Source organism: Cynocephalus volans, chromosome 17 (genome assembly GCF_027409185.1).
Source record: "Cynocephalus volans isolate mCynVol1 chromosome 17, mCynVol1.pri, whole genome shotgun sequence".
Taxonomy (NCBI): Eukaryota; Metazoa; Chordata; class Mammalia; order Dermoptera; family Cynocephalidae; genus Cynocephalus; species Cynocephalus volans.
Genome location: NC_084476.1, coordinates 22,191,518 through 22,200,378, shown reverse-complemented (window position 1 = coordinate 22,200,378; position 8,861 = coordinate 22,191,518).

The window sequence follows — 8,861 nt, the reverse complement described above, 5'->3', positions numbered from 1 at the left end:
TGATGACAATGACTGTGTTCCCACTATATTCTCTCATCTTCAGAACAATCTGTTGTGGTTCCTTCACTGGTGCTACCAGTCAGGACAGGCTAGGTTATGCTGTAGTAACAAATGATCCCAAGATCTCTGGGGCTCCCAGGAGCAGAAGTTTATTTCTTGCTCATATGAGGGGGCTTCAAAAAGTTCATGGAAAGATTTGTATTATTTTTTAATTCTATTTTTCCATGAACTTTTGAAAATACCCTCATACTATGTGTTCACTACAGGAAAAAAAATCCCCACCAAAACTCTGCTTCAATTCATATCCACTCCATGACCCAGGCTGATCAAGTAACCTCTATCTAAAACACTGTTGATCATAGTGGTTGAAGAAAAAGAGAGCATGAGTCTGCATGCCATGGTCCTGACAGTTTTAAAAAATGACACAGATCATCTTCACTCACATTGCATTGACTGGAGCTTATGTCAATGAGTTGAGGAAGTGAAATTTGCACTCAGGAAGGAGCAGTGAGTATTTGTGAACGTTAATATAGTCTCCCACAGCTGCCTTCTCCCACCCCACAGTTTCCTGCTCTCTACTGAAGCTACTTCCCTATTTATGGAAGCCCTCAAGTTTATTGATGTTTCTTTTGATGTTTGAGAGCCAGTACTGGACAAGAAACTTGCAGGGAGGCCATACTTATGGGGCACCAGTTGACCACACACATGAATGACTCTCCTCTGTCTTATGGCTATACCATACGCAGTATGTGTCCACTGAGTTTGCCAAGGTGATGGAGAGAGAGGAAGCACACCTTTAATCTGATCTCTCTACCTGGGTTTTACTGGGTCTTTATACCTCAAAGCCTTTTAAACAATCTCATCTTTTATTACTTGGGATCTAGAAACAATAGGCTCTTCTGTAGCTCTAAGATGGAAAAGGTCCTGCCTATCTTCATTGGATTTTCCATGAGTGAGAAATAAACATTGTTGTGTTAATTCATTGAAATTTTCAGGATTTGTCTGATTTGGCAGCTGGTATCAATTGGTCTTATGCAGAAATTGGTACCAGTAGTGGGGTGTATCATAACAAAAACATTAAATATATGATGTCAGCTGAGTTCAAGTCACAGGTGGTGGAAAACTGAATTGGAGACTGGAAGGGCGGAGGTCAGATTATGCAGTGACCAGGTCTTTGTAAAGTTGTCACCTGGGAGGACTTAAAAGGCAGTGCTTACTGAACTTATCTTTCTAGGAGAAGAAGTAGAAAAAGAGAATGGCGATAGCATGGCTGCATATGACAAGGTATTGCTAGTATTACATGAGCGCAAGAGGTTGTTAGATGACTTTCGAGATGAAATTAAAATAGAGAGTATAGGAATGTGAGGCTTTGAGGTTGAGACAGCAGGGTACTTCTATATACCATGCAATAAGAGATGGGATTTTAAAAGGATTCAAGTGGCAAGGGCCTAGCAACATCTCCTAAGTGGGTAAATAACTCAGGGCAAAGATCAAATTAAAAGTCTGGCCTTGTCATTGATTTTTCCATATAACCTTAAGATAACTGCTATTAAGTTAGGAGAATGAGAAGCAAGGAGATGAAGAAGCTGGGAGAAGTTAGACTTGAGAACTATGTTTTAAAACTTTGCCTGTGATCACTAGCAAATAGATCAGCAGCCTCTTAAGTTACTGAGTGAAATGCAATGCAAAGAAACTGTGAGCCTCGGCTCGCCCGTCTTTGAGACTTAAAGCAACACTTGGGATGCCAGTCTTTCGTGAACAGAAAGTGGATTAAGAAAACCACACAAATGCCAAGGAGGGCAAAATGCCCAATTCTCACTTCATGTGAGATCAAAGAGGATCATAGAAATGAATCCGCCACCCCTCCACCACCCAAGGGTGAACCCAGGGGTCATGAGAACAATGGACAAGGCTGAGTTTCCCTGAGAGGAGATTCACAGCCCCTTATGCAGAGCTGGAGCCTTCCCAACGTCTGCCCTGCAGGATTTCAGAGCTGCTCTAGATCTGTGACTTTTACATGCATCCTGTCTTTCCAGCAGGTGTGTTTATTATGGCTATTCTGTCCCTGTTCCACCATTGTATCCTTGATGTGTGGTGTGTGGGGTGGGAGGTAGTAGTTTTTGGGAGAGAGAGATATATATTATGTACTTATAGATGATAGGTCTAGGGTAGTGATTCCCAATTGGTCATTTTGACCTGGGGGCATTTGGCAATAACTGGGGTGAATTTTTGGTTGTCACAACTGGAGGTGGGGTGCTATTGTCGTTTAGTAGGTAGAGGCCGGGGAAGCTGCCAAGCATCCTACAATGCTCAGGACAGCTCCCGCCAACCAAGAATTATCCAGTCTGGAATGTCCACACTACCAAGGTAAGAAACTCTGGTCTAGGGAATCAAAGGTGCAATATCCAAACCTAACAGCAAGATTAGAGGCATCAGCTGAAAATCAGAGAGCCTGGCATGGAGCTGGTGCTCAGTCCTTCATTCACCAAACACTGAGTGTCCATGGAAGGTGGTGGGGGGAGGCGGGGATTTGTCAGGGTAATTAATGCCAGTTGCTGCAACAATTGCCCCAAATCTCAGTGTCTTAAACAGTAAAGGTTTGTTTTTCACATCGTGTCAGGAAAAATCTGTTTTTCTCCTGACCAACTGATATATTTTTCTCTTATTGGCATTGGGAGCCTGGTAATGGACTGGTTTTTCTCATTGATTTGGCTACTAGGCAGCTCATTATAGCAACGGTTCATTGCTGTTTCCTGATGTTCCCTGTCTCCTCTCACTATTTCACACTCTTTCTCATTACTCTGATTTCTTCTCCCCCATCTCCTTGCTGTTTATTGTATTGTACATACTTTTGTCTGTTGCTTCAAAATAGCTCTGGGAAGAGATGAGCTATAAACTAAATGAATGAATCAAAAGCATTCTTGCTGGCAGATGGCTGCTGTGAAAGAGAAATCAGGGAACCAATAAGTGTTTCCTTCTTTAAAAAGGAAAGTGATGCTTTGGGTCCTGGCTTGAAGATTTACAGATTTGAAACTGTTTGGGCTTGGGATCTTTAGACAGATTTTTAAATTCATTCTGTAGTTTTACTTACCACTTTTAAGTTGCTGTTTTAACAATCTGGAGCCCCATTTACTTTAGCTGGGAGAGGAAGAAGACAAGGAAACCTTTTCTCCAAGGTTTTTGGGGGAATCACTTTATGCAAATATGTTTGTCTCAGAAGGAAACTGCCTCGAGATCAGTCCTGGCCCACTCTTGAGAAAGCAACATTTAGAATTGATATTTTTATTTTTGCTTTTCTGTTTCCAAATATGAAACAGACAAGGAGTCAGGAGACCAGTCGGAAACTTGCTGTGTGACTTCAGGCAATTTACACCCCCTCTCTGGTCTCCAGATAAACAAGTGGGCTGAGAATCCACCCAGATCCATGGTTCTCATCTGTGTCCCAGGGTAGTGGGCTATTCCAGTGAAATGTGCTTTCTGATGATCTTGGCTGAGTGGGATTTTAGTGACACGCAGTCCCTATGTTCAGAAGAAGCCAGCCCTGCTTCCTGTAAGCACACAGGAAACGATGAGTTTGGAGGCTGTATTAGTCCGTTTCTGTTGCTTATAACAAAATACATGGAACTGGGCATTTTACGAAGAAAACAAAATTTATTGCTTGCAATTTCAGAGGCTAGGAAGTCCAAAGTCCAGGGAACACAGCTGGTGAAGGCTTTCTTTGGTGGTGACTTCAGTGACATCAGGGTATCACATTGCAAAATGGTGGAGCAGAGAGAGCAGAGAGTAACCTCCTTATTTACTCTCTTTTTAAAGCCCTCAGAACCACACCCCTGACCACCATTTTTAATCCAATCACTACTGCATGGTCCTACAATCCAGTCACCTCTTCTAGGCTCCACCTTTCAATGACCGTAATAGGATTTCCCACCCTATTAACAGTCACAGTGGGGGCTAAGTTTCTAATATATAAATCTTGGGGGGCACAATTCAAGCTTCAGTGAGTTTGGGGGGGGGGACATAATTCAATACACCACAGACACCCAGGCTGGGGTCTTGCTGTTGACAGTCTTGGGAAGTGGGTTAAAGTGTGAGCCCCAGAGCCCCACTGCCTGTTTTCCACGCATCCCTTGGTTGTGTAATCTTGGGCAAACCGTGGAGACTCCTTGGGCCTTCATGTCCTCATTGGCCACAACAGGGTGACAACAACAGGACCATGTGTTGTGAAGAACAGATGACATAAGACTCATAAAGCACAGGGTACATACTCCTGATGACTACCCTTAATTGGGTCAGATGTGGCTGGATTGGTGTGTGGCCACCAGGGGAACTGAGCTGTGATGCCCTCACCCAGGGCCCACTGACCATCCTCTTTCCCCTTGGAAGAGGCGAGAAAATAATTGTCCCAGCCATTCTCCCAAAATGGGACTGCAAGAAGGGTCCAGACCATCCTCACAGCTCAGCTTCAGTACAGCCAGCTGGCCATGGGCAGTGTCCTCTTCCTCTCCAGCCCATCCTTCCTTGACACGAGTCCTTTTGCCTTTCTGGGTTTCCATTTTCTCTTCTGTGAAATGAATAAGTTAGGATAGATCAGCTCCAATCTAATTTATTTTCATTCCATCCCAGTTTAGTTTCAGTCTTGGGTCACATAACAATGTTTGGGTCAATGATAAAGAAAAAAAAAAAAATCCCACAAAGTCCCCAAAAGCAAAACTTGACTTGCATATATGACAGTGCAGCGGGTCTCATAAAGAAGGCATAGAGGGGCAGAACCTAGGCACAGACTTACATAGTTACTCAGTTAAAAGTAGAGAAAAGAATGAACAACTGTTGAGCTCCCACTTGTGCCAGGCACTTTAAATGCATAGAAGATGACCCAGAGTCAGGGCAGAGCTGCAGAAGAGGTGTGAACCCTGGTTCAGCTGGAGCACATGAACCTGGGCCAAGTGAGGCTCCTGCTTGCAGAGATCCCCTGCATATATTTGACTGTATGTACAACAGTGGTCCCATAAGATTATAGTGGCTGTACTATATAGCCTAGGTGTGTAGTAGACTATACCATCCAAAAAAAAAAGCAAAAAACTGGCCAGTTAGCTCAGTTGGTTAGAGCAAAGTGTTATAACACCAAGGTCAAGGGTTCAGATTCCCGTACTGGCCAGCCACCCCCCCAAAAATTATACTCCCTAGGTTTGTGTAAGTATACACTGTGATAGCACAATAACAAAATTGCCTATACACCTTTCTCAGAACATGTCTTGGTTGTTAAGTGATGCATGACTATATTTTGTATTCAGTTAAAGCAGGGTTTCTCAACTGTGGCATTACTGACATTTTAGACCAGGTAGTTCTTTGTTGTCCTGTGCACTTCAGGATGTTTAGCAGCACTCCTGACCTCTACACACTAGATACCAGTAGCATCCCTTATACAAGTTGTGACAATCAAAAATGCCTCCAGACATTGTCAAATGTCCCCTGGGGGGCAAAATTGCCCTGGTTGAGAACCATGACTTAAAAGTACTTAAACACAACAGTGCTGATTGCCTGTGCTGAGTACAGTTGTCCCTTGATATCGGTGGGGGATTGGTTTCAGGATCCCTGCAGATACCATAATCTGAGGGTGCTCAAATCCCTTATGTAAAATGGCATAGTATTTGCATATAACATATATACATCCTCCCACATACTTTAAATCACCTGTAGTTTACTCATACTACCTAATACAATGCTTACACATCACAATCATTCGCGTGTATTCAAAGTAGTACTTGGAACAGGGCAAATTCAAGTTTTGCTTTTTGGAACTTTGTGGTTTTTTTCCTGAATATTTTTGGTCCATTGTTGGTTGAATCCATGGATGCGGAACCCATGGCTGACTGCACTTCTTTATGCCATGGTGCTAAGTGATTTGTATGCTCTAAACTTAATCAATCCTCATAACATCCTTGTGAAGTGGGTATTATTATTCTCTGCTTTGCAAACAAGAACAATGAGCTGCTAATAAATGATGAAGCTGGAATTTGAACCTCTGTTTTTCCGACTTCAGAGCTTGTGTGCTTCACCATTTTAACTGAAATACAGGAATGGTCTTTTGAAGAGCAAGGTGATATGGTTTACTTAGCAAGAGCAAGGAATTTGGGACCAGGCAGACTTGATTTAGAATCTCATCTCCATGGTCTCCACACTGAGCCCTTTTTCTGCCATCGTTAAATTGGGGTAATCCCCCCATGGAAGATAGAATGAGGCAGAGAGACCCCCGGCACATCAGGCCCCTCTCCAGCCAAATCCTATACTCAGCAGCCATGGCGAACACTGTTAGTGCTGCTTTCACACCTTCCCCAAGTTCGAGGTGCAGTGTCACCTTTCCTGAGGTAGGTAAGAACCTCACACCATATCATACCTATCACCTCATTCCTGATCTCACCCTCCCTTAGGCATCTAGGTCTTTCTTCGGAGCTCCAGACTAGCACAGACATTGGGCAGCTGGAAAACTCCGACTCAAGATAACCAGAACTGAGTCCGTTATGTCGCCCCCCCACCTGCAACTCCCCTGTGCCTCCTTTGTCGGTGACTACCAGCGTGGTCCCAAAGCAGGACCCTGGGAGTCTTTCTTGACTTCTCCCAGCTCCTCACCTCCCTGCAAGCAGTGACCGGGCACTGTCCATTGTACTTGCTCAGTCCCCTTCGCGTGTGTCTGCATCTCTCATCCCTGGGCCAGGCCTCCACACGGCTTGCTGGGCTGCTGAAGTGCTTTCTACCTCGTCTCCTGCCTCCACTCTTGCCCTCACCATCCAAACTGACAGTGTGTTCAGAATGGGCCTTCGCAGCTGTGACCCTGACCAGGTCTCTGTTACTTTGTTCTGGGGATAAAGTCTAGCTCCTTAACTGGCACATAGAACCCTTCTCATTCTGGCTCTGTCTTATCTTCACCCCCACCTTTGGCCTCTCTCTCCTTTTTCTGTTTTGGCTAAACGGGACTACTCACAATCTCTCAAAGGCTCTCTCTTTGCATCAGCCGTCTGAATATGCTTTTGCCTGGCCTGGAACACTTCCCCTGCCACTTTTACTTTGGTCTGGATAACTCCTTCAAGCCCCAGCTTAGCCTTCACCTCCCCTTGGTTGCCTTCTGTAATCCTTAAAACTGTGTCAAGTACATCCTTGTGGCTTCCCCACAAAGGCACTTACTGCTTTGTGCTGTCATCGTCTTTTGACATTTCTGCCTCCCCTACTATACTGAGATATTTTGAGGACAGCAAGTGTGTCTTTTTCTATAGTGGCCAGTGCCAGAACAGGCGTTGTTACAATGCATGTTTGTAGCACAAATGAATGATACGTGGTGTGGCATCATTTAAAGAGTAGCTTGAGGAGAAGGGGAGAAACCAAGACAGTGAGCTAAGACTGGCAAATGAATGCTTGATGACCAGTCCTGAATCTGGCGCAGGGTCCCCTCTTCCCACCTTGAAATCCCCAGCATTTCAACAGGAAAATGATTGAATTTGGTGGAAGTGTGACTCAAGATAACTTCATCTTTGACATTAATATAGACAAGAAACCAATTCTGTACCTGACAAAAAGGCTGTGATTCTTTTGTTTGGTCTAAATGGCAGATGGGGAGGGTCAAAGAATCGGGATCTAGGGCCAGCCCGTGGCTCACTCGGGAGAGTGCGGTGCTGATAACACCAAGGCCCTGGGTTCGGATCCCATATAGGGATGGCCGGTTCGCTCACTGGGTGAGCGTGGTGCTGACAACACCAAATCAAGGATTAAGATCCCCTTACTGGTCATCTTTAAAAAAAAAAAAAAAGAGTCGGGATCTATATAGCCTATGATTCATTGTTAGCTTAGCCGTTAAATAATTTATTAGCAAGTTTCTCTGTTGAGGTAACTTGAAAAACCAGGTACGCTTTTGGTATGCTTTATAGCAGGATTTCTTCATCTCGGCACTATTGACATTTTGGGCTGGAAAACTCTTTGTTGTGGGGAGCTGTTCTGTGCATCGAAGCATCCCTGGCTTCTACCCGCTTGATGCCAGTTGTACTCCCTCCACCCCAGCTGTGACAATGAGAAATGTCTCCAAACTTTGCCGGATATCACCTGTGTGAATAAAATCAGCCCTGGTTGAGAACCACAGACCTAAAGAATGGGAATTGGAGCCCATCTAAGGGACCCAAGGAGCACTGGATGGCAGTTGGGTTTGCAGTCCGTTGCCACCTCTGCCATGGAGTGGAGATATTCTTTGTAAGTTCTATCTGATGACTGTGGGCAAAAAGCTTGACCTTCCTGGACAGCAGCCTTCTCATCTGAAATAATAGAATAATGCAAGTCCAGAATGCTGTGGATACCTCTGAGTTTAGTGTTGGTCTTAGGAGTGATCTGGGGGATGGGGGAGTTCAGACCTCAGGACGGGAATTTGTGGCCTGGCACCACAGTCAGGAGACAAGACTCAGGCCCCGGCTTGCTCAGGTTGGCCTGTCTCCACAGGCCGACTCCGTGCTCTCCCTTGGGTTTCTCAAGATGTCCCAGGGAGGGCTCTGTCTTAGTCCCTTCTTGGCTGCCCTCCTTCCCCAGCAGCTTAGATTCTCAGAGTTAGAAAGTGCTTGGAAACATTCAGTATGAGCTCTTTGCTACAGAGAGGGAAACTGAGGCTCAGAAGAGGGAAGAGACCTGGCTGAGGACACATAATGACTAGAATAAGATCCTTTACTGACCCAAGTTTCTTGATATGGAGTCTAGTATTTTTTCTCCCACTCTGCTGCCTAACTCTGGGAGTCCACCCCTGTATCTGCTCAACCCTCCTTAGAACTCTTTATTGCAGACTTTTCCTGACATTAAAAATATTAGTTGAAACTTACATGGCTTTGGTTTTA